Raw genomic sequence first — 24,866 nt, 5'->3', positions numbered from 1 at the left:
GCAGGGCGCTGCCATGTTTGTCAACGCTACGTACGCAAGCAGCGCAAAGACCGTAACGTAAGAATCCGAATCTCACGCACGGACGTGAGACTCGCGCATACCCTTTGCGTTCTGCGCATGCGCACTGGTCACCCATAAGAGCTCTACGTACGTGAAGCCTCTACGTACGTGAAACTAAAACTCTCTATTGGCTATCATAATGATCATAATGACAACGCTCTTTCATACGTCATGGGCCTCTCAAAAGATGGAACGCAGAGAAACCGGCAGGCATCCAGCTGGAGTTGCTTGCAGCGGCTTGTTTATTAGCTTCAATCTTCTTTCTAGTCGAACCCATACTGATCCCTCATATCTGCCACTACGAGTTGTCGATCACTTCGCGTAACCATACTGGTCAGGCTAGCTGGCAAGAATATGACTGCCCTCATGTGGCGCTTATAATTAGCGCGTTCTGTTGAGGAAAGTTTTTTTAGCTTTAATCTGCAGCCAAGTGACTGCGTTTTCATCACTATCATCATCATCAGCCCAGTTACGTTCACTGCTGGACAAATGCCTCTTCGATCTCCAATTCGCAAGGATTGGTTAGCCAAGCATGGCCGTCCCTAGATGCTCTTTTTACTCTGGCAATCACTTCGCTACCTTAACGAACCATCGACTGCGCTTAACGTGGGCGTATATGACATAATTACATAACTGCATTCATCGCATTCATTCAGGTATACTGCTTTAACTTTCTTTCCGGAACTACGCTCACAAGAGAGAGAGAGAGAGAGGTGAACGTCATGAATTGGCGTCTATACCCGGATAACAACTCGGATAGCAAGTCGCTGCCGGAACAGGTCGTGGCTCCTGACATTGTTTCAACTGTCGAGCCTCATTTCTTTCCTCATGCGCTTAAAACTCCGCTTCACACAAGTGCCGTCACACAAACACGATGCTAGTCTGCGGCAGGCTTCGAACCCTTTCATGATCAGCACAGCTCGGAGGAGAATCTCCTCCGCACCGCAAGTGCAGCTCAGTTATGGACGAGCCACTCGCTCATTGTTTATCTTTCGCAACCAACCGCGAGAGACTAGGAATATCCATATCTACCGCAGAAAAAAAAATGATAAGAAAAAGGTGTACGAAAGCAGCTGTTTTTCTGTTAATACGAGGTAAAAAAAAAAGCCATCGCTCGGAAAAGTGAACCTGAAAACTTTGCTTCACCGTAACGCAGCTGTGTCAGTACACTCCTGGACGCTTTACTGATCTCAGTGCGAGGTAGAACCACTACGGTAAGCCGCAGGTCTCTAATTCGGAAATAAATACAGGCGCTTCGGTACGTTTATCTTCAAAAGCCGGTTCCATTTCAGTTTAGCACCGCTAAGCCACACCAGAGGCCGCACTAGCTAGTTTCATACTCTATTCCAGATAAAACTACACATCGTTGTGAAAACTGGCTAGAGTAGCAGTGCCCAGCGGCGTTAAATCAGGGCGTATATCATACGTTCATTTTTCTTTTTTTAGCCTCTTGCCTGCGACCTTATAGCTACATAACTGCGTCGCCTCTCAGCCTCCCCCACCAGCTGTCCTTGAGAGACAATAAACGATGAGGTTATGTTGCCTTCGGCCTTATTAAAAACATAACAGCAACGCTATTAAATTTCAAATGACTGAACCCCACAGGTGAGCAAATATCGCAAGGAGACGCGCGGTGTGCTCAGTAACACAAAAAGCAGCAGCGCATTGGAAGCTACAGCGGGTGCCACTGCATGGGGGCCTGCGATGTGGCAAAGGCCAGGAGCTTTCCGTAATGTAAAAACGGCTTGGCGAATTCGGCCTCCATTAGTTGACTCTAGATGCCGCACCAGACGCCGCACCGGCTTGTGCTCCATGCTCTATTCCTGTTCAAACTGTACACCGTTGTGAAAGCTGCGGCTGGAGCCACAGTTCAGAGGAAGAGCACAATAGTAAAAATGAACCAGCTGACAGAAGTAACCCTTGTCATGCTTCTTAGTAGTGTGTCTATGGTAATTGTATAAATAACTCTGTAATGTCTGCGAGGTTTCGTTTCTCTATATTTTTCCCCGGTTCCTAATGCATACACCGGTAACTCAAGATTATAGTGCTTGTACTGGCGGCAACGGATTGCTCGACGGTTAGCATGGGCGCATGAAGGAGAAGCGCACCCACCCCTATCTGGCTGTTGATCGCTCTATCGAGTTCATTCGACCCAGGAGCGAGTAAGCTCAGGAAGGCCCGCTATGACCTGAAAACATTCATGCCGGCTGAAATTGCGCTGCTTTGTTATTGGTCGAGGTCAAATGCGCGTAAGCGCGAGAGTCAGGCTCCGTGACTATCGTCCTCGCTACCGATCGCAGGTTATCTGCTCGACTTAATGCTCAGTTCGTACTCCTCTTGCCTAAATTGCCCCTTCTTCTGCTGTACTACGAAACACTGCCTCTTCTCCTGTCCGGTCATTATTCTATTCCCCCATTCTCCTCTCCCCCTCTGCATACTCCCGGAGTGCCTGACTGCGACGACCACGTAGTCCTGGCCCCTCAGGCTGCCGACCTGCTCCGCCCTTAATATAAGTGTATTGCCAATAAAAAGCTTCCTTCTCCTCCTAGCGTAGTATTCAGACTCCTTCGATCTCACTGCGAAATCGTGAGCGCGCTTGCTATATACGACAGTCGTACGGTGGGTTGGCCTCTTTCTAAAGAACTGTGAACGTTTCCCTTTTAGAGCTAAAAAGTCGATCGGACAATGCTGTATATAACAGTCGTTACTGCGGAAGACTATGGCTGTGCCACGCTGAACAGATAGCCATCTCTAAAGCCTCAGTACACTGGCGCATATCTTTAACCCTGGCTTTTCCCCAAAAAGCTTTCCTTCGTTCTTAGAATTTTTGTTTAGTTGGCGTGCACCTTCCTCGTGAAACTATGCGGTTAAAGTGACGCCGAGAGCTGCACCGTTCTCGCTCCGAGTGCATATATATACACGCGCCCACTCCAGTCCGTATCCTAAGCTTGTCCATGGGCAGCTGTTATTCTTGGCCGTATTTCCTCGCCGCCTTTCGACGTGATTTGTGTCCCGGCAGTGACCCCGTTACCGGATTTCTCCACTTATTATTCTCGGTTCCCTCGCGTCGCACCGGACTGCGGGTCGCCTCTATAGCTTCTCTACGCGTTTTTTATTTGTTTGTTTCTTTCCCTTTCGCGTGTGGTTTGCATGCTGGTTTTGTCTCGACGCAGCTCGCTGCATTGCATGGCGACCTCAGGCCTGCGCCGGCTTGCGTTCCGCAGGTTCTGAGTGAATGAAAAGAGAGAAATAGCGGAGCAGAGCGAGCGGGTGATGTATGGAGCCGCAACGCGGACGTGTGATGTTTGGAGCCGCAACGCTACGGTGCTTCCGCACACATTGCTTTCCACTTTGCGGCTTGCTTTCTCAATTATGTCCCCTGTTGCTGGTGGGCTCATTTGCACCCAGGTGGCGCTCGCGCGCAGTGCTTTGAGAAGCTTTTGGCTCAGAACCGCGGCGATGTCAAGGACGGACTTTTGTTTTGTTTTGTTTTCCTGTTCATTCTCTGCTTTCACTGCTGGTGGTCGGGGAGGAGAAATGGCGTTTCTCTATGCACTTCCTCTTACAACGACTTTTCGCGGGTAGTTTTTTTTTCTTTCTCAAATGCTACAATTGTACTACCTATGCACTACCTTTTATGGAATTTTTTTTTCTCAGGTTTGATCTGTATGCTCTGTGTACCTGTTAATTCTTCTGTTTGCTTTTATAGCTGCTGTTCTTTCAAATCTTTGAAGTATTTTCAATCGTGCATACTTACACTGCGTTTCGTACTTATACATTTCACGGAAATTGTCTTTCACCAATTTTAGTGATGTATAGAATATCCATCAAAACGTGCTTTTGTGTGTGTGTGTGCGTGTGTGTGTGTGTGTGTGTGTGTGTGTGTGTGTGTGTGTGTGTGTGTGTGTGTGTGTGTGTGTGTGTGTGTGTGTGTGTGTGTGTGTGTGTGTGTGTGTGTGTGTGTGTGTGTGTGTGTGTGTGTGTGTGTGTGTGTGTGTGTGTGTGCGTGCGCGCGCGCGCGCGCGCGCTGATCTGTATATGTATATTGTATGAGCTGCTGTTGCCTATGTAAACAAGGGGGGGGGGGGGGCGAGAGCCTGTCAAGTTGCTGTTCAGCAGCTTTTTCTTCCATCTCCCCATGTTTTGTACAAACATGAAAATAAACCGTATCCGTATTCGTTGTAAGGAGGCGCGTAGCTGCTCCCGATTTCCTACTTTTATGTTGCACTTTGCTTGGGCATAAAATGTTTGCAGGCGTATATACCGTATGCGCCCTTTTACAGTTGCCATAGCGTCTTTTTCAACGAGAATTGACGAGGAATTATTTTAACGCGTTAGGGCCGTTTCACATGCTGCGAATTTCACCGCGCGGCACTGCGAATTCGTTCGCTCTGGGGCGGAGAGGGCCGCCGCTCTTGCCGCAGACGGCTTGCGAACGATTTACGTCCGGTTGGAATTCGTTCGCAGCGTCGGTGTGTTCGCTCTGCGACTGACCAATAGGGAGCATCCTTTGCTTGGCTCCCCGCCAGGCCTGGCTTGGTCAGCTATGGCTGTCCTCGCACTCACGCCTCACTGGTCTGACGTCACTTGCGGTCACGTGCCAACGTACTTTTTGAATAATTCAGAACTGTTTACTTTAATAAAAAACATTCAAAATATTTTTGTGTCTAAAAGCACGCATGAATACAACAACACAACCACATTCCATGTTGCATTAATGCCGCGTTTATTCACGGGTTCCATGAGCAGTCATCTAGCAACCCTGCTGTCACACCGAATGAATTCGCAGGCCCTGCGTTGCATGTGAAACGACTGAGCGGCAATCGCATTGCGGCGTCAACGGCGGGACCGAATTCGCAGTGCCGCGCGGTGAAATTCGCAGCATGTGAAACGACGCTTAGGCGATCCCATTTTTTCATGCCGCTTTCCTTGCCAACGGGTGTCGTGGTGGCGTTGTTTCGCCGCGCAACTTAAATTATTTATCATGCTTTTAAGGAAGGTTAAAAAATGGCGTTGTAAATTAGAAACTAATGACGTAAACAAATGTTGCACGCTTTTATTTCCTTTCCGAAAGCCTGTCGTAGGGCCGCGAACACGTGAGCTCTTTGTTGGGGCAGCGCTTTCAACGAAGGAACGCCGTAATAATAATGATAATAATTGGCTTTTTGGGGAAAAGAAATGGCGCAGTATCTGTCTCATATATCTTTGGACACCTGAACCGCGCCGTAAGGGAAGGGTTAAAGGAGGGAGTGAAAGAAGAAAGGAAGAATAGGTGCCGTAGTGGAGGGCTCCGGAATAATTTCGACCACCTGGGGATCTTTAACGTGCACTGACATCGCGCAGCACACGGGCGCCTTAGCGTTTTTCCTCCATAAAAACGCAGCCGCCGCGGTCGGGTTCGAACCCGGGAACTCCGGATCAGTAGTCGAGCGCCCTAACCACTGAGCCACCGCGGCGGGTTGAACACCGTAAGCAAGATGCATCTTCAGTACGATGCCATAGAATTACGTAAACAGCTGCTCCGCGCAATTACTTACACTGATGCTTGCAATTTCTCTGTTAAATCCATACACAGCTTGATGACTCAGATTTTTTCTTTTCTTTTTCCTGAGAAAGACATAACAACGACCCGCTGCTAGGCGTAGTAAGCAAGCGGCATTTGTTCCTAACATGTTCGAAAGCGTAGCAGCAGAAACGCGATTGCCCGACAATGGTCGGCTGTCTGCGAGGTAATCAGGTATGTATGCCTGCAATTCCTCGCTCACTGCTTTCTATCCCGTAACCGCGTTTCTCCGAGTTTGTTTCTCTTTTTTTTTTACCGCATTGCGTGCGACCTCAGAAAATCCGATCGATGGCCGACGCCTGTAGCATCTGGGTCGCTGCTTGAGATTGACTTTTCAACGCACGATGACCACGGAAAGGCTGTCCCGTTTGCGGCGCTCTATAGGCGTTCCTTTATTTAGAAGATCGACCTGCGGCTTTTCTTCGCATCTGCGAGGCAGCGAGCGTTTGCCCGTGGACAAAGAAGAAGGGTTTTGTTGCTGTTTGTCTCCTCAGTGCGGGCGCTTGGGTCAGAAACCTGAGCCCGAAGTTGCGCCGCCGGTGACCATTTGTTGCCGGCGCATTTCACGGCGCGCGCTCCTCTTGCATGCGCGTCGCTCGTCCAGGAAGAAAAGCGATAGAGAAATAAGACTACCTCTCTCTCTCTGCGCCTCCGAAGCAACGCCGGTCCGAAGAGAGGGCATAGAAGGGCGAGGGTCGTTCGTCCGCTGCTCTCCGTGACAGGCTGTGTTTTCTGCTCGTCTCCGCCGGTGTGCTGGACGTCTCGGACCCGCCCGGCGCAATCCGGTCGGCCTGTCGACGTCCCGACGCTGGCCGCAGATGATGCCTGCTCTCCTTCTTTCAGATTGCTGGAACACAGAGAGAGCTAGGCGGGAGGGGGGGGGGGAGGGGGGGGGGCGTTCCCTTTGAGAGCGGTGCGTTGACCTTCCGAGCTGGGGACGACGCAACAAAAGTGTGGCGGCGGCGCGCATTCCAGGACGCCGCGGGCCCCCGTCGTCTCCATGCACACGCACATGGCCTATCGCCCCCCCCCCCCTCCCCCCACAACAACCACCCACCCTTCCCCTCGGACGCCTCCGTCGAAGGCACCGTGGTCGAAGGGCAGGCTGCAGGTAGGCAGCAGCAGCGGCAATGAAGCTGGCTGGCGCATGGGGAGGCAGTGGCCCGAACCGGTCTCGGAGCTTCAGCTGACCCATTGTGGTCCTTCTGACTGGAGGGGAAGAACGCCCTCATCATCCCACCGCCGGCACCGGTGTGTGTGTTCCTCCTGCTGCCATTGTGCACGCCTCCCACCCCAGACCTCCTCCCCGGACGCGAATACGGTGCGCTTTTTCGAGAGCTGCGCTGCTGCCGGAGTTCGTTTCACTTTTCACCTGCGCCGTTGGCTGCAACATCGCCGGAGGAAAGAGACCGGGAGAGAGTATTCTCGTGACGTCCCCCCCCCCCCCACCGCGTGCCCACCGACGGACGGACAGAGGAAGCCGTAACGAAGCGCATTGTGCGAGTTCCTCTTGCGAGATACCCTGTGCTATGTCCGGTGACCCGCAGGTTTCCCCCTTGTTGCAGCTTCCTTCAAGCTGGCTCTTGCGAGGGATGAGGGGGATGAGGGGGGGAGTTAGGTGAAAGTGATTGCCAAGGATGACCTTTTGCCGTTGCCAGCTGGCATGGTGTTGCGACTCGGGTGCTGCAGACAGCGGGGCAGCTGTTGCACTGAAGCCTTGCGGGGCCAACTTTGTATGCGGGGGATGGGAGGCTTCCCTCCAGGCTTCCCTCCAGAGTCAGAAAGTGCTGATGTTCTGAATCCCGTGGCAAACTTGCGCAAAGTGGCGCACGGGGTTAGGTAACCGAATCTCTTGACGTGTAGGCATCACGGCCACGCCTACGAGCCGTCAAAATTGCAGTGACGCCGAGCTGACTTTGCAAAAAGAGAAAAATAAATGAAAGACAAATATAGGCTTAGGAACCTTACGTGCACAGAACAGGAGCAGCATCGGACGCACGAAGAACGACACAACAATAATAAAATGTTCGAGGTGTCGCGAAGAGCACTGTGGACGGGACCTCCATTCTCCCCGTCTATAGGAGGGGGATCGCAGCGAGCCTTAATGGTGTCGCACGAAAGCGCATAATGATCGGGCGGCGGGGACCCATAAGGCACTGCGGCCGAACGTGAGCGAAGGAGTGATGGGAGAAAATTATGGCGTGCAAAGCGATAATGTCTGTTTCACGTCCGCGCACGGCTTGTGGGGGGTAGAAAACCAACAGCAACAACGGCAGCATAAAGCAGTAGGCCCACAGTGTCCCTCCACTACCCCCCTCAGCTTGATCGCTTCTTCTTCTCGACCATTTCTTTCGCTGGCCGAGAGACGAGGTCGTTTACGAAGTGGGCGAGGGTCTTCCAGAGCGAACCGCTGCCGCCTGCCTCTTCCAGCGTCGTTAGGCGAGGGAGCGACTCCCATTTATACGCACTTGTGAGACGCTGCCCAGTCTGGACTCGTAGCTTCCGGTCTCACGCATTTGAAGGCCTGTTGAAGTTGCCAGCATGCATGCACGCACCGAGGGTGCCCAGGATGAGGCCTTTCCTGTCCACTATTTCGCTCTGTCGTTTTTCCTTCCTCCGTGTCAGTGGTGAGTAATTAGGTGCTGCATTATTGATACTGCGTCATTTGTGCACGCGCCTCATCAGTGAGCAGCGCCCGCAGCGACAAGGAGTGGCGATGGTCTCATGCAGACGGTGTGAGGAGAGAGAAAAAATGGGTGTGGCCGAAAGGAAGCGCACTGATACATGCGAGAAGCTTTCGTCGTATTGCGACTAAGTAGTTGCAGGGATGTGCTTTCGTTTACTGCGCTTCTGTTGATTTTCCCCGGCTGAGATGCATGGGCAACGGCAGACTCGTGTAAAGTGGCCTCATGTATCTATGTCCTGGCCTGGACAGCTCCGCTTCAGAAGCTCACTCCAGCGTCTTTTCACTTTTATTTGCTTAGTTGTGTACGCAGGAGATGTTGGCATAATTAGGCGGAGACGGCTGGTCTTACTGTCGCTATTGAATGCAAGAGCAGTGGATGAAATAAAATAGAACAGAAAACGAAAATTGTGCAAATGAGCGAGGTATCGCTGACGCATGGCAATGCGAAAAGATTCTGAAAAGATGCTGGCTCTGGTGACGTTCTTGCTTACGCACGCATACGCAGGTACTATTCGCACACGCACTACAGCACATATAAGGAAGCAGTGTCTCATTTAGTTCCGGTTAAGTGTCCACATGTTCGTATACCAGCACAGAGGGCACTGCAAATGTAGTCATTCGTACAAGGAAGGCCTATAGCGTCCCTCGGAAATTTTTGGCATTTCCAGCACGTCAACAAAATAACATATTTGCCGTCCCTGTCCGTTGTTTTTTCTCTAATGCATGTAGGCGTGTACGTCTAATTTTTCCCAAGAAACGCGCGCAAATCGGAACCAGCGCCAAATCCAGAGGAACTACTGGCCTGAATTGCAAAAACTTGAAGGCCTTCTTAACCGCATTCTTAAAAAAGAACATGTCATAGCATTGAGCTTGCCTGCTATGATGTCTACAATGAGTGCCTAATTTTCTTCTTATGATTTTGCCACAAAAAAGCTAGAACCGGTTTCATCGCCCTTGTATGGCATGTATTTGATGCATACCATACAAGCGTGGTATGGCATGGTCGATGTATGGTATGCATGAATTTTGATGGATGCAAAATTCTAGAGGCCTGTGTGCTGTGTGATGTCAATGAACTTTAAAGAACTCCAGGTGGTCGAAATTTCCGGAGCCCTTCACTACGGCGTCCCTTAGCCTGAGTCGCTTTCGGACTTTAAACCCCCATAAACCCGTAAACCCTATCACATCGGGGTCGCTTAGTGACCGCGATAACTTTAGTGCCCTCCAGAAAGCGCAACGCCTTTTCTGCAACGCATTTCATGCTTACTTCCACACTCGACCACGAGATAGAGCAATACGGGCGTTTTCAACGGCAGTTCAGTTGACTCTCAGTTGAACTGAACGGCAGTTAGCGGTGTTAGACGGCAGTGCTAACTGCCGTTGAAATCTCAACGGCAGTTGAGTTCGACTGAGATCAGGGATCCCAGTTGAACGGCCAACGGACAAGATGGCGACATACGAACTGAAAAACTTTCCCTCTTACTGGATTGTCTTGGCTCAGTGTGCTTCGCACCCGCAAATTTCTATCGCAAAGCAAAAAATACATAAGAAGAATTGTCACTATAGTAAAGATTATACACATTACGATCATTTACAGCAAGAAGAAAATGCACAGACTGCTTTTTTCTTATTTACACTTCCGCTCTTGGCACGAGGTCATGTGGTTAGGGTGCTAACTGAACTGAACGCGAAGTGCTCGTGTAACAGCCGGCGATTCCAGTTGAGTTCAACGGCAGTTGAAATCCTGAACTGGCGGTTAACTGAACTGTCATTGAAAACGCCCGTGTAACACAGGTATAACTTTTTTTTTATTTGCAGCGGTATTTGTATACGGAAAGGAAGCTGAGAGGGGTAACATTGAGAAACAGAACAGGGCATTATCCTGCATAGGACGCAGATAAGTTACGTCAACGTTAGGGTCCTATCATGCCATAACATAAAAGAGAGATTCAGCATACTGGAGACGTGCTAGCGTAGAGGTATACTGCATGCCGTTTACCGGACGCCGACTGCGCGTGCTCAGCGGCATGGGTGCGGCTAGGCAAGGTCAATGCGCATGCGCGGCCGGCGTCTGTTAAGCCGGTATACCTCTACGCTAAGCACGTCTCCGCTACGCCCTCTAAAGCTAGCGCTGCCGGATGGGGGTGTCGTTTAGGACGAGTGGGGGTGGAGAGGGCCGAAAATGTTACCCTTGTCGTCATGTGACAGCAGGTCAGCCTACATGTCCCATGCGCAACTTGGAGACGGCGCTCTCACCGAGCGGAGAGGAGGAAGCGTTGTACACCTATAGCCGCACCCTGTTCCGAAAAGGCCTGCTAAATATCTGTAGGGGCTCATTTTTCTTCTTTTTTTTACCTCGGCGCTTCATGGCAGGGCGTTGTGACATTGGTCTGTCAGACCGCCCGTCACATGCATGGTGCACTGTCGACGGTCGGTCAGAGACGTGCGCTCGCTACTCCGAGTTGGGGTTGCGCTGATTCCTTGCGGTTCTTGCACGTCCGCTGTGTGTCTGGCGAATAGGTGATAGTAATTCCCCCGTGCTCCACGTTGCAGGTCGGGCTGCCGGCTGCCGTGGAAGGACGCGCTCTGCTGCTGCCGCCAGTCATGTCTTCGTTCGGCAAGGATTAGGTGAGTGCATTGCCGTGTCCCGCCTTGTCTCCTATTCGCGTGTATTCTCCATCGCTCACGGAGTCACGTACGTGACCGCGGGCAGGCTGATCGTCGCCGGTGTCTCGTCGCGGAAGCACGTATTTTCTAATTCCGGAATCTTCTTTGCGTAGCGCGGGCTGTTGTAGCCAGGCCCCCGCTTGAGGTCTCGTGGTTGTATAGTCCGCATAAAATGGCGTCATGGCATAGCGCAATCACGTGACATAACCCGTAGGTCATCGGTAGTATGACTAACGGGTCGTGTAAACCATTAATCAGTCATGCTACCTACTAACCGTCGATAAGACGCACGACCCACTGAAGGGACACGTACTATAATGACAACTCTGGAAAATTCTCATGTTTGGTAAAAATTGATCCGATGGCTCTTTTTGGTTAATTATAATAATTGGTTTTTTTGGGGAAAGGAAATGGCGCAGTATCTGTCTCATATATCATTGGACACCTGAACCGCGCCGTAAGGGGAAGGGATAAAGGAGGGAGTGAAAGAAGAAAGGAAGAGAGAGGTGCCGTAGTGGAGGGCTCCGGAATAATTTCGACCACCTGGATATCTTTAACGTGCACTGACATCGCACAGCACACGGGCGCCTTAGCGTTTTGCCTCCATAAAAACGCAGCCGCCGCGGTCGGGTTATCTTGCTGTTTTCCCGGCCGCAACAGCCGCATTTATTGGCGAGTAAATTGCGTTTCACAATTCTCGCGCCACTCGATTTGAACTCGTGACGTCAAGACCAGAAAGGCATTTGAGATGACCGTTTGGAAGTGAATGGTAATGTATAAAAGCCCTGCCTCAGGGTTGCGGGAAAAAAAAAAAACACTCTTCTGACGTCACCGCACTTCACTTGCACAATCGGCCGGGGTGGCGATACTTGCATCGCACTTTTTGGCTTCGTTTGGGTTGTAAAAGCTCAGTTTTCAGTGAAGGTAGCCTTTTTTTTCATTAGAGTGTGGTAAACTGATACTGCCCAACTTCAATTGGTCATCAGCGTCCCCTTGAAGCCCTTGAACGCGACCATGACTTCTTAACTTGATCATACAAAAACCGACCTACGGGCGTCTATGAGAAAAGCTTTGTCCGTCTATGGCTTTTTATGAGCGTCTATACACATCCAAAGCGGTGCTTATTGCCATCTATTGAAAAATCTGTGCCACTAGAGCTATAGCTTCAGAACCATACAACTGTTTCTAGCTGTCCATAGAAAAACTATATCCTCCTGAAGCTACAGCTAAGACGTCCGTAGGAAATGTGTATAGGTATTTGAGCCAAGTATACCTATAGCCGATGATAGGACATAGGACATTTTTGTATGGAATATCAAGGTGGATTCTTCAAGTCACAGGTGACGCTGAATTGATGCCATATACTACGTAAGCGCCTCATCTTTTTTTTTTGTGAGTTCTTTCACTCACTCGCTGTGTCCACTCACCCACTGTGAGACGAACAGAGCGTAACCGCAATCACATCGAGGGAAGACATAAATATCAACGCTTCTTTAGAAGAGTGTACCGTAAAGCAGAGAAGCGATTAGGCACCACTCTTCGTCAGGGTAAGGGACGTAGACTGGTCTCTAGTCGAACCGTTAGCAAACTATGGCTGCTTTTTTTTTTTTCTGAGTAGCTGTACCAGTCTGGTTTAGGGGCACATATTGACAGGAAAGCGAGGCGAAAGCCGCCAAAACAGTCTACTTGTTACACGCTACCGATCATATCGCTACCAATCATATCGCCACGAGTCATATCGTTACCAATTCGCAACACTTGTGCAGTTACGCGGTACACCATCGCGCCCCTCCCGCCCGGCCGACCGCTGGTCCCGTGCAGCCACCGACTTGGCTCTGGCTCGCCCCCGGCGCCATTCACGCTGCGTCATCGTCGCCCTCGTCGCATACGCGGTCGTTTGTTTTTGACGGTCCGTGATGCGAACTGTGCGCCGCGTGGGACGGAGGAAACAACAGAGGATAACAAACGAGCGCGGATTCCGGTGCAGTGGCTGCACGGGACAGTGTGTACGGAGGGGCGATAAGACAATGCCGGTGGGATCGCGATGGGCGGCCGCGTGAAAAGACGTCGCCACTGCGCCGGCGGAGACAAAAGACCGACGCGCGGGAGGGACCGGAAGTGAACGCCAGAGAGACGCATCACGAAGTGAACTGCGGGCAGCGCCGGAGTCTGCCACCACAGCGATTTTCGCCCGGCGGGTGGCGCGTGCGACCGAGACCATTGATGAGCAGAGCTCGCAGAGCGCCGGCATGATTGCTGATGACGCCGGGAGCACGCGTTCCGGCACTTTTGAGCGGCCTGTCCCGCAGCGGAAGACTGGGGGAGCTCACTCCATCAGTGGCGGCAGTATAGCAGCCCACGTGTTGAGTAGTGCCTCGGGCCCGCTACAACGCCGGGGCTCGTCTCGGAAAGCACGTGCTAAAGTTGGCGCGACGCTTTGGCGAAGCACTTTATCGTTCCCAAAAGGCGATGAGGTTATATGCGCCTTGTGTTCACATCGGTTTTCCTGTATTCTTTTTGCCAGTAAGGGTAGAGGGTAAGGGCAGGTCTTTGTACTGGCGTCAGATGAATAAAGCATTTCGGAAGCGAAGCGTGACGTTGTCCATCAGGGTACAAGCTTACTGTAGTCGTAGAGAGATGTAGTGGGGAAGGAAAGGGTGCGACTTTAACTAGAAGGAAAAAATGTAAATTGGTCTTGAGGAAAGGAGCAAAATTGTAACTGTTTTTGTCTTTGACCTTAAATATCTCAAAGCGTTTGGTAACATTTGACCTGTTCGGAGGTGCAGTGCTGAGCCAGAATAGTGTACTGCTGTTGCTGTTGCTGTTAGGAAGAAAGAAAGGGAAAGAGCACGGGCCTGCCTACTGGCTCAAGCCGAGCCTCGCTCGCTGCCACGTGCTAAAAGTAGGAGGGGTAAAGGAGAGGAGAGCAAAGACTGAAAGAAAAGACGCGCCACGCTAAAATGCCCCGGGCCGATCCCAGGCGGAGGCAGTGCAATACCGGGCCGACCCGTGCCAGAGTGCATCAAGCCGAGAACACCGCCATATTCCAAAAATAAGTTTAATGTCTTGGGTCCAAGGACCCGCTGCAGATATTAAACCAGGTATCAGGTATCACCACCGCTCCTTTTGATGTGCACCTGATGGCGCACATCAACGTGGCTGTTTTTATGTTAGTGGCTTTTGAGGAAACGAAATGGCGCAGTTACTGTCTCACTTCTCGATGGACACGCCAACTGCACCATGAGGGTAGAAGAATGTGGGAGGGAACGAAGAAAGAGAGAAAGAGAGGCCGTAGTGGAGGGCTCCGGAATACTTTCGATCACCCGAGAATCTTTAACACGTATACTTGGGGGAAAGGGAAGAGCGGATATCAAGAGAAAGGAGAAAAAAAAGATGATTTAACTGTGAAGACTGCCAATATAGGAACTATAGGAATGTGCTTACGCCAAAGCCATAGCCTAACCGACCAGGTACGACGCTGTTAAGAAACGAAGCAGTGCCTCGTAGACATTTGGAGCCGAGTGTTACGGAGGCTATAGAAATATAATCATGTTTCTTCCCACATTTGAAAACGCATAAGTAGTATATTAAAAACTCGCCGCGGTGGCTCAGTGGTTAGGGCGCTCGACTACTGATCCGGAGTTCCCGGGATCGAACCCCGACCGCGGCGGCTGCGTTTTTATGGAGGAAAAACGCTAAGGCGCCCGTGTGCTGTGCGATGTCAGTGCACGTTAAAGATCCCCAGGTGCTCGAAATTATTCCGGAGCCCTCCACTACGGCACCTCTCTCTTCCTTTCTTCTTTCACTCCCTCCTTTATTCCTTCCCTTACGGCGCGGTTCAGGTGTCCAAAGATATATGAGACAGATTTCCTTTCCCCCTGAAACCAATTATTTATTTATTTAGTATATTAAGCACTTGTGGCATTGGTAGACATAGTGACGACGTAAGGAAGGCAGCGGCAGTGTTTATTCGGCCACGGTGCTGTGAGCGTTGTCTTGTGACTGCGAGAGCAGTGTATTATATAGTGCGTGGCAGCGGCGCAGGACACGAGCTAAGCTCGGCAGCACCACGGTGTCACCGGCCGCCTGAGGTGGGTGCTGCTGCTACACTCTAAACACTAATGAATACAGTCCCTAATACATCAGTACTAATGTATCAAAGTCCCTGGTACGGTCTGAAAGTGCGTTCACACTTTTAATTGCCATTTATTTACCTCTTTGTGCTAAGTGGAGGCTTTCAGTAGGGGAGGAGGGTGGGAAAAGGGTATAGGCAATAGAAAATGGCGTTGCATTTCCCGGGTAGCCTGCGCTGTGCACAGACTCATGTATTTAGCGGAAGCACACACGAAGTGCTAGTACACGTAAGGTCGGGCCTTAGCTGCGAACAGCGAGTTGATTCATTTGAGCCTGACGTCACGATGCGCAGCTTCGGCCTATGCATGAAGGTGGTAGGCGGAAGTCTGCGTCGTTGGACGGCGTTGTGTCTGTAGTTGTATCTGTGTACCGTTTCGAGCATGTCCGACATTCGTGGACGCTAACAAAGATGAGGACTGGAGAGACCGGGCTGTGTCCAGTCTCTTCTGTGTCCGCGCCATTTTGTGGAACGTTCTGTTCTGAAGGGCTCCGTTGCTTGACTGCGCTGAGTAGTCACAAGGGCAAAACAAGACAACGACCGGACGTGGCGCCAGCTAGCCTCTTTAGTCGCCTTGCTGTTCCCAAGGGATATTTTGAACTTTAGGCCCATATGGACAACAAAGCCTCCCAAGCGTCCACCGCTCTAGAGGGGAGGGGGAGGCACGCTTATCCTAAAGCATAGCAGTGTTATCATGCAGTAAACATCTTTGACGTAAGTCTGTCTGGTTGGTTTCGTAACAAGAGGAAACTCTGGCACCAACCAAGGGTTGTAAACGAGATTCCGACGCTTTTTCGTCCCAACGAGATCCATATCGTGCACCGGAAGCCCAGGTACGACGGGCTTCTCTGCCCGTGAGTTCAGCCACGTCCGTGTGTTCTACGCTTGCGCACTGGAGCCGACAAGGTCCGAGCCGGGCGTTGTGACGGTCTGGTGCGCATACTAATCGGTTGCCGATCTTGAATATAGAGACGTCAGCGATGCCATGCTGCTGAAGTTATGTTTGCGTTGGAACGTTTGTTGCGATGAGCATTTGTTGTCTCACGTCCCGATATAACAGTTCGCGGTATTGCGTTCGTCACTTTCGTGCGTCGCTAGGTATCGCTGCCCCGACTCGAGACCTGGTCGTTTTATATCCGAGCCACTGGCTGTCAGCCAATCGGCGCTCGCAGAAAGGGATTTTTTTTTTCTCATCCGCCCGCCTAACTCTCTGCCGCCCCCTGCTACGCTTAACCTCTCTTGGAAGCCAGTCCGTTACCCTTATAATATATGTATGTATATATATACACCTGCGACGAAGTGCCCTCCGCCGACGCTTTTCTTCCATAGGCCCGATCGAGGTCATCGCACTCCCTCCACGGCTCCTCTTCACACGCTGGCTCTCGCTGACTCACGTTGAGTCACGAGGTTTTGTGTGGCCTCGCTCCCAGCTGTCGGCGGTGGGAGGATGGAGAAGAAGGGGAAGATGAAGCCGTGTTGTCATGCCCACAGTTCCCTCGTTTCTTATGTCTCCTTTTGTTGTTGTTGTTGTTTGGCTGGCGTTTCTTCTTCCTCTGAAATTCCAACCTCCGTTGTGGCGCAGTGGCTGTGGCGTCAAACTCTGGTTACGGGTTTGCGGGTCCTGTTTAGGCTTCAGGAGCAGAACTTCGACAGAAGGGACGTCAGGCAAGGACTCTGATTGTTCGAGATTTAGGTGCTCGTTAGGGAGCCCCAGATGGTCAAATGTTGTCCAGAACCCGTCAAAAAGGCGTACCTCACGGCTCACAAAATTGCTTCGGCAAAGAAAAATCCACGAATCTAACGGTTATCTGCAGCCTTCTACTATGGAGTTTCTCATAACCCATGAGTCGCTTCGGGACGTTAAAGGCCACTATTTCAATACAGTAGTTACTTTGTCGTTGTTTCGCGGATTGCGGGTGCTGTACATTACTATTACTCGCGGGCCAGTCCTCCCCGTGGAACCATTGTGCTGAGGAGATTAGCCTGATGTGGAGCAGGCTTCAAGCAACGAAATTAACTGCAATTAGCATCCGCCCGTGCACAGCCATACGCTTGCAAAGATAAGCAGCGCATGTTTCTGCAATCGTCGTAACACGAAAAAACTTTGCTGTCGTCCGCAGTTTGAATCCGAAACCATTGCCGCATGCAGCGAGACACCCGCTCTTTGCCAGAAGTGATAACTAGGTAGGCTAAGGAGTTCGGGGGCGGGGGAAGGGGGGGGGGGGGACTGATGCGTTTAAGCATGCAAAATCTCCAGCTCTGGTGCAAACCACATTTAATTGCCGCCATTGACCCTCAGTGACACATCCGTCCGCATCTCTTGGAAGCAACAAACGTATGGCAGAACGCTTTTTCCGCCAATGTGCCTTTAATTGAGGCATTTTTTTGCGCTTAATGTATGCCAGTGAGTCTTCGTCCGTCTTGAGGTCACAGTTTTGAGGTCGTCTCGGCAAACGCCGACTGAGAGCCGACTGTGTCGCTTATACTCTAAAAGCCCCCAGCCTGCGCTTACTCTGATCAGTATGTGACGTAGCACATTCAGTAGATGTGGCGCCTATTGTACATGTCAGTCACGCGCGATTGGCCCCCTTTCATAGAATGAGGTTGCCTGTCAGATATACCTGGCGTCTTGGCTTGATCGAGCGGAACACGGCGCCTGTATTGACAGGTGTACGTGTGTCCTTGAAAAGACACCGCCACGAAAAGAAAGCTACTTGTCGCGGATTGTAGGGAACGTTAGTACCATGCACACTGTATACGGACAGCCGGAAAAATCTTCGTTCCTGAAGAGGAGTAGAAAAGCGCGTCCGTTACAGGCGCGCCCCGCAACGAACAGAGCGGCAGCACCAGCTCATGTGCCGTGTCTGCGCGAGAAGTCGACGGGTTCGCGTTGTGAGGACTCCATACAACGAACGATGCGGCCAAATGGGCACCCTTTAATAAACACACGGGCCACATCGCCGGACAGGTTCCTAGACATGGACTGGACTTCGCGCCGCATTCCTCAAGTTCCGGGACAGGACGGAGCTGACATTCGGAGATAAAGTTCTCGCATTCTTTGAAGCTTCCAAGTGCCAAGGGCTGCGATAAAAAGAGGCCGTAAAGAAACAGCTTTAAGCCATTCGAGGAGTGGTCCGGAGCATCGGAAAAGCGTTTCTTCATGTTGAAGCAACGTAGCAAAGGAAACAGGGTGCCCAGAGCTGCTGGCAACAGAGCTGCAAACATACATGTGCTGCAGGATATAGTTGCCCCTCCCTGTCTGTCCCGTTCTTTTTTCTGTACGTGCGCGTGTTTTCAATTCGTTTCTTACACCGTGGCATCAACCGAGTTTCCCATCTTCAAGTTCTAGCTCTGTATAGCTTGATTGAAGTACGAGTTGACCACGCTGCTTTCCACGCCAAATAATGCAAGATGAAGTCGCAGCTATTTTCCGCATAAATGCTCGAGGCATCTGCGCCGCTGGTCGGATATAGCGCGAATTTTCTTTTTTTTTTTTCGAAACTCAGCCGTCTCCCTGCTACAAGGCTTTCCACTTCTCCTTCGGTAACGCGGCACGAAAAGGAACGAAAGAATACTAAGAGAGGCGGGAGAACAGGGCAAGCTGTCATATGCCGTCGCTCGCTTGCGCTTTTTCTCGCGCACGAAACAAAGAAGCTCCCGACAGCAAAAAAAAAAAAAAAAGGGGGGGGGGAGGAATGAAAGGCCCTAGGTTGCGGCAGCCCATTTTCTCGTTATTTGTGACTGCGTGGGTTCCACTGCCCTCTCGCCTATTCGTTCCAAGTCGACTTGCGTTCACGCCTGGAAGCGGTGTCTGGACCGGCCGCGGCGAAATCGGAGTGACGCCGTCTCCCCCCTCTCTACCCCTTTCCTCGCGCCCACCTTCCCAGTCTCAAGTCAGCCGTCGCTGCAGCTTTTTGACGCCAGTCAAAGGCGTTTCTTTTCGACGCGCTCCGTTGGTTAACGCCCGCAGCGCGAGTGGGCTGACCCTGCGGGGTCCAGCAGCAGAAGAGGGCCCTGCCGTCTCCTACGGCGAGTCTCAGACAGGACGCGGCCCAAGTGGTCTCAATAATCGAGAGAGTCCGCGGGGTTTCCCTCTCCGCGCCGAGGAAGGCCGGGGCTGGGATCGCGGTCGCCGACACAGCATGGGGCTTCGGGAGGAAGGGTGGATGTGCGGGAGCGAACGCCGGCTAGCGCTCTGCTTCTGAGCGCACTGCCCCTGTTTTCGTAGCACCCCTCCCCGTACTCTTCCGCTGCTGCCATGGACCCAGAGGAGACACGGCGAGACGAGAGAGAGAAGGGAGTCGAGGGGAGGGTGGGCACCCCGGCTCGCCCCGCGCAGCGTCCGGCCGGTGGCTGGTTTGGAATTGGTTGCGATTGGTGTCGTTTAGCCCTTGCCCGGCATGACGCGTGAGCGCCCTGGTCGCCGGGCCTCTTGTCGGCCCCGCGCAGGAAAACCGGACATCGGGTGTTCCCGGATGCCGTGCCTCTCGTCTCATTTCTCTGTTTGCGCCTTCAAAGCTGCAGGCGCCCACCGCGTCAAATACGCCGTCGTGGTGGCAGGTCAAGGTATGCACGCTAGATGAAGGAGTGCAACGCATGACAGGATGAACGAGGTTAACAATAGTAGAAGCGCGAATCGTATGTCGCATAAATGAGGCGGCAACGAAGCACGGCGAGAAATATCGGCGTCCATGCTTCCTCGAATGTAGCATTACCCGCCCACTAAACGCGGCCCTGTGAATATCGAAGTAGCTGCTTGGTACTGATGTCGAGCTCGGCTGTATACGCTCTCTAGCGGTCTGTTTCAACAGTGGTTGTTAAGCTCCTTCGTTCTGTTGCAGCGCATAAAGCCGACTGTCACGTGTATATGCCGGCTCACTTGCTTTGCGAGAAATCGTCGAGCCAAGTGGTAACATATTGCCTCTCAAGAAACGTTATTTTGTTTCGATAGCGTCTAGGCATGTCTTCTTGTTTTTTGCCCTCCAGTTTCTACGTCCTCCCTGACTCTTGTACAGGTTCATATTTTCAATGCCGCGTAGCGTACACATGGCCACGCGACATTCTTGCCCTTTCGTAACTGACTGCATGGCATCCATCTGAGGAAGTCAAGACGGCGTAATTGGATGATCAGCTTAACATATTGATCTTCCAGAGCCGCGTCCTACATATTCTTCTAGTTTTTTGCGTATGCGAGGCTCAGCTCCTTTGCGGTGCCCTTCGGGATATGCTCATCAATCTTCCCTTGGTGCCCCATATGCGCGTTCGACGGCATGCCGCCTCCTACAAACAGCCCTACTGTACAACGCTGCTGTCATCGGTTAGGCCTACTCGCGGAAGCATCCTGCCTGGGCTGGTTGCTGTATTCTGCAGAAATGGACCCTATCTTTCTTTCTACGTGTGCCAACAGCGGCCGTAGCAGTGGGACAGCCCTTACATTCCATTGATTATGATGATGATGATCATGGCCTCTGGCTGAATGGCACGCACCCACGATGGGGGATTGGTCAGGGTACATTGGTGACACAAACGCGCACATGGGTAAGGAGTGGAGTAATTGGATAATTATGTGAAGAAGACGCAAATTTGGATGAAAAAAGGTGAAAAAAAGGGAAATGAAAAAGCTGTGAATTCACATTTTAGCATAAGAATCGACCTGATGCAATGATATGCCCGTGATTAAAATCGCACACAGGTGCCCCAAAGGAGAGTAGGATCGGAATAAATAGAAGGAGCCCCAGTCGAGCGATGGGGGATACTCTCAGGGGTACTCACATGCTAAAGCTGCATCTTCTTTTTTTTTTTCAGTGCTGTGGTGGCGTCTCTTGTCGAGGTACTGTTTTAATGTGACTGCGCTTCATTTCAAACGTCCGCAAAGTAGCGTTGAGATTTCTTGCGGTCGCGCTGCTGAGAAATGCTGCATCCTCTTCTTTTTTCGATTTATACGGGTAACTGGGCTAGTTGGAAAGGATTCATACGCAAATAAACCAGCTGAAAAACACGGACTAAGAGAACAGAGTTTGTCCTCCTCTCTTAGTCCATCTGTTTCGCGCTGGTTTATCTGAGTATGTCTCTCCTTTTTTTTTCCCTCATTTTTATCACTCGCCAACGTTCCATCAACGAAGGAAGCCAACAGCGCGCTCAATAAACTGAGCGCGAAGACCCACGACAGCGGCGGCTCTCTCCCCGGTGCCCGGTGGTTCTGGCATAGCAACAAGTTCCGGGGAAGAAGCCTTCCCTAGGCTAGGGAACGCGTGGGGGAAAGAGGGAAGGCAGGAGAGAAGCGGCGCGGATCTCTCGAGATGCGAATAAACGCAGCTGCTGATTGCGTGTTTCGCGTGCGTTCCACGCACCTTGGCATGCGTGCTTTCCTGCCTTCTTTGCGCCTCCGTGCATGGAGGACATTCATCCCCGGCGGCCACGCCCCTCGTTGCACTGCGCTCACTCGGGCCAGGCTGCCGGCTTCATCAACAGAGCCGACTTCTTGCCGCCGCGTTGTCATATTTCCACTGAAGGTTTGTTCGTGATGCGACCTTCAGCTTCATACTTTCATTTCCTGAGAACACCAACTGAGTCGTGTGAACAAGTTTTACGCCCTCATTTTTCCATCGCTTGCCAAGCAGCTTCGCAGCGAAGCGAATAAGTGTCGAGGTTCAATTTTTTTTTTTTTGGGGGGGGGGGGGGTAGTTACGAGGTCGCTTTTTCTACCTCCTTCTTGCTTGAGCTTGTGCCGCTGTACAAGCAACATATCAGAATGCAAATGGGAACAACAAAATGCTCGCCGCTGCCGACCTGTGGTTTCGTACAAGGATTCATGATCCATCTATTATTTTTGTTTTGTATTCTTTGCGGACAGTTCCTCAGCTGTGGCCTAAGCCATTGCTCTGTCTTTTGAATTCAGATAGGTTTCATGTACTGATGGTTCATCCACAAAAAAATGGTTCATAAAAAAAAAATGCAACATTGAATGAAATGAGACTAAATAAGTGGATTGTTAGAGCAAAAGAAAAAAAAACTTCAATGCAGCAGCTTGACGAAATTCCCTCTGTTTTTTCTTGGCAACGGGCGCTCCTGCGAACCGAACCTACTTTTACATCGTGTAATTCTGTACTAGGAATTAAACATCATCTTCACCGATAGCTCAAAATTAATACCTAAACGCGCGCTATCAGTGTCAAGGAAGTGCGCTCTTTCATAGTTCTGATATTTCGACTCTAGTCTCGAGAGAGAGTTAACAACCCTGACGCCTTTGCTGTCATCCTACTGTCCGCGCTGAGCGTAACTCACACGCGATCTCCGCTCCTAGTTTTCATCATCCATGATTGTTTTACTTTGTTAGCTGTACTGCAGTTTGACGGCTGTATTCCACAACCGATCGGCGTATGTTGACAACCTGAATCGCTTCTTTATTCACTCGGCGTGCTGCAAACCTTGCTTACAGCCTCGCTCTAACCAAGAAAGGAAAGAGAAACAGGACAAGCGTGCGCGCCTGCTGACGGGGCTGTTTGCTTTCGCAGCCTCCCAAAAATAAACCAGCCCAGAAGCCATTCCCTATTGGGAACCGCCGGCGTGTTTCGGGAAAAGGCGCGCGGATATAGCGAGACGGCCGGCTTTTTTTCCCGCAAGGGAAGAGCGCTGGTCTCTTCCCCATACTTTTCTCCAGTGCCTGTCTAGGGCTTCGTCTCGACCAGCGTCAGCTTCTTCCCTTTCCCTTTTCTCCCCCGGGGACGCGCAGCGTCGCTGCCGTCGTGGCTGTTGCCGCTCAGCTGGGAGAGGGAAAGAGAAGCTAGCGTTGCCCAGCGCCCGCGTGCCAAGCGCGACCGCGCGCGCGCGAACATAGCACAGCAACGCGCCGCCGCGTGCCGTTTCCGGGAGGGCCCCGGCGCACGGGAGACGACGCCGCGGAAGGTGAGCTTCGCGCGATCAGTCATCGGGGCACCCTCGACGCAAGCTCGCCCGCCGAGCTTTATTGACTGGATGAGCAAGTGCGGCTGGCCTACTCTCGATAAGCGCACGAGGGTTTTTTTTTTTTTTTTTTGAGCGCGCCCCGCGAAGTGGTCGCGTGCGCTAGGCGACGCCGATGAAGGGACACGTGTCGCTCGCGCGCGGAGCTCCTCTCTCGGCGCGGGAAGACAGGGCCACGCGCCTGTCGCGATATATGAGGACTGACGGCCGCACCATCACGCCGAGGCCCGCGCGCGAGTGGGGTGCCTGGGTTGTCTGATCGAGACTGTGTGTTAGTTCAAGGCTGTGTGTGTTTGTGTGTATGTACGTCGCAGGCGTGTACGCTTGTAGCTCCTTTATGGGAGTGGGCGGGCAGCATCACTGATCGCACTCGCACGATGGCTACCGTTTGTAGCTTTGCGAAGGCTGGAGTCCGCCTTCGCAATATGCGCATTATTTAACACTCCTCGGCTCACGCGCCGAGTACTGCAATATACTGATACAAACGGAAGTTATCACTACAAATTTGGTTCCTTATTCACGGTTTGTGGTTTAGATTTTGTTTTATTTGCAATCTGCGATCAGGACGGGCATGTGACGTGGCCGGCGGTAGGTGTCAGAGGCGTTTGCGAACGACTTATTAACATGGTTAGGCGTTGATGACGCGTCAGCTTGGCGGTGAAGGATCATGTCCGAGCGTTTCAGTGTCGAGCATCTTCGCCGGTCGCAAATAACTTCTCCGGAGCTGCTGTCCGCCTTAGCAGAAAACACGACGCCGTACCTATGTGGCTATGATTAACAGAGCCCAGACGTGATTCTGACCGTAACGATAAGAGGGCGGTGTGATCATATATGGTGACCGCGTAAACTCCACCTCCATTAGTCTCTGTGCGTGAATGAACGGTGAAGCGCTCTTCTCGATTAGGTTCTGGTGCTGCCTGCCGCCTACAGCAAGCGTTCATTAATGTAAGGCAACGAGCTCGTGCGCTCTAAGAGCGCCAGCATGATATAAGGTCTTCACGTTGACCTTGCACCAGACTCAATTGGTCGCTACCTCGTCTTCGGAGACAGTAAGTCAACCACACTGATGTCGGCCACTTGCTGCAGAACGTGTTCCACGTGAGGCGGTTCTCCAGTACCCCACACTCACTTACTACCCCCACGTCGTAGAGTGTCGATGGGGGTCGGCTGTCAGAGTTCCCCGGGCGTCTGTATGGTAAGCGCCTTGTTAGAGGCGGAAACGTCCTCGTGTCCACGTGTGCACTGCACAGTCTCTCTGCACAGGCGCTTGGGCCGATGGTGACAGTCCATGAAAAGTGAAGTCGCCACAGGTGCTGAGCGAAATATAAGTGAGGGTTCTGGTTCCAGGAAGTGTGGGTGGTGTGTGACGAGGCGCCCGAACGTCCTTCCCTTTGAACAACAACCTAGCAAGCACACGAAAGAACAAAGAAGTGCAACTCAGCGCACACTGTCAAATAGATTTTTATTCGACATCGATCGAGGCTCTATGCAGTGGTTTGAGGGAGGCGTCGGAACGCGGAGCAAAGTTGCCTTAGTCAAGTATGAGCTTCCGTACTCTGTCGATGTCACACATGCCGTGCGTCAGCTGTCTGGGCAACGTCGAGAGAAGCTAGCCAAGGAATGTTATCAGCCAAGAGCGGACCTCTAACCGCTCAAAATGTGCTCTCGCGTTTGTAGTGGTTCGATTATTGAACAACTTCTATTTCCACCAGAAAAGACGTTTCTCCCCGCACCGGGCACACAGGCCTGGGAGACGGGGCGATGTGTGTCCGCGGTTAGAGTGTGGCTGGCAGTCC

At 51.7% G+C, this 24,866-nt stretch overlaps 1 protein-coding gene and 1 non-coding gene across 4 annotated transcripts in view; both read left to right on the top strand.

Annotated features, from left to right (window-relative positions):
* Positions 1-24,866, top strand: part of LOC144129126 (uncharacterized) — a 101,219-nt gene that overhangs the window by 26,829 nt on the left and 49,524 nt on the right. For 2 of the 3 annotated variants that reach the window (XR_013313867.1, XM_077663047.1), the window contains exon 2: positions 10,863-10,937. The exons of the other annotated variant lie outside the window; for it this stretch is intronic. The gene's annotated coding sequence lies outside the window, so the exon portion shown is untranslated. The remainder of the gene's footprint in view (positions 1-10,862; positions 10,938-24,866) is intronic. 3 annotated transcript variants of the gene reach the window in all.
* Positions 14,574-14,646, top strand: TRNAS-ACU (transfer RNA serine (anticodon ACU)). Its single transcript has one exon. It is a non-coding gene; the product is annotated as a tRNA-Ser (tRNA).

The sequence above is a fragment of the Amblyomma americanum genome, chromosome 4, assembly GCF_052857255.1.
Source record: "Amblyomma americanum isolate KBUSLIRL-KWMA chromosome 4, ASM5285725v1, whole genome shotgun sequence".
Taxonomy (NCBI): domain Eukaryota; kingdom Metazoa; phylum Arthropoda; class Arachnida; order Ixodida; family Ixodidae; genus Amblyomma; species Amblyomma americanum.
The sequence above is the reverse complement of the archived record's forward strand: the minus strand, read 5'-3'. Positions and strand labels throughout refer to the sequence as shown.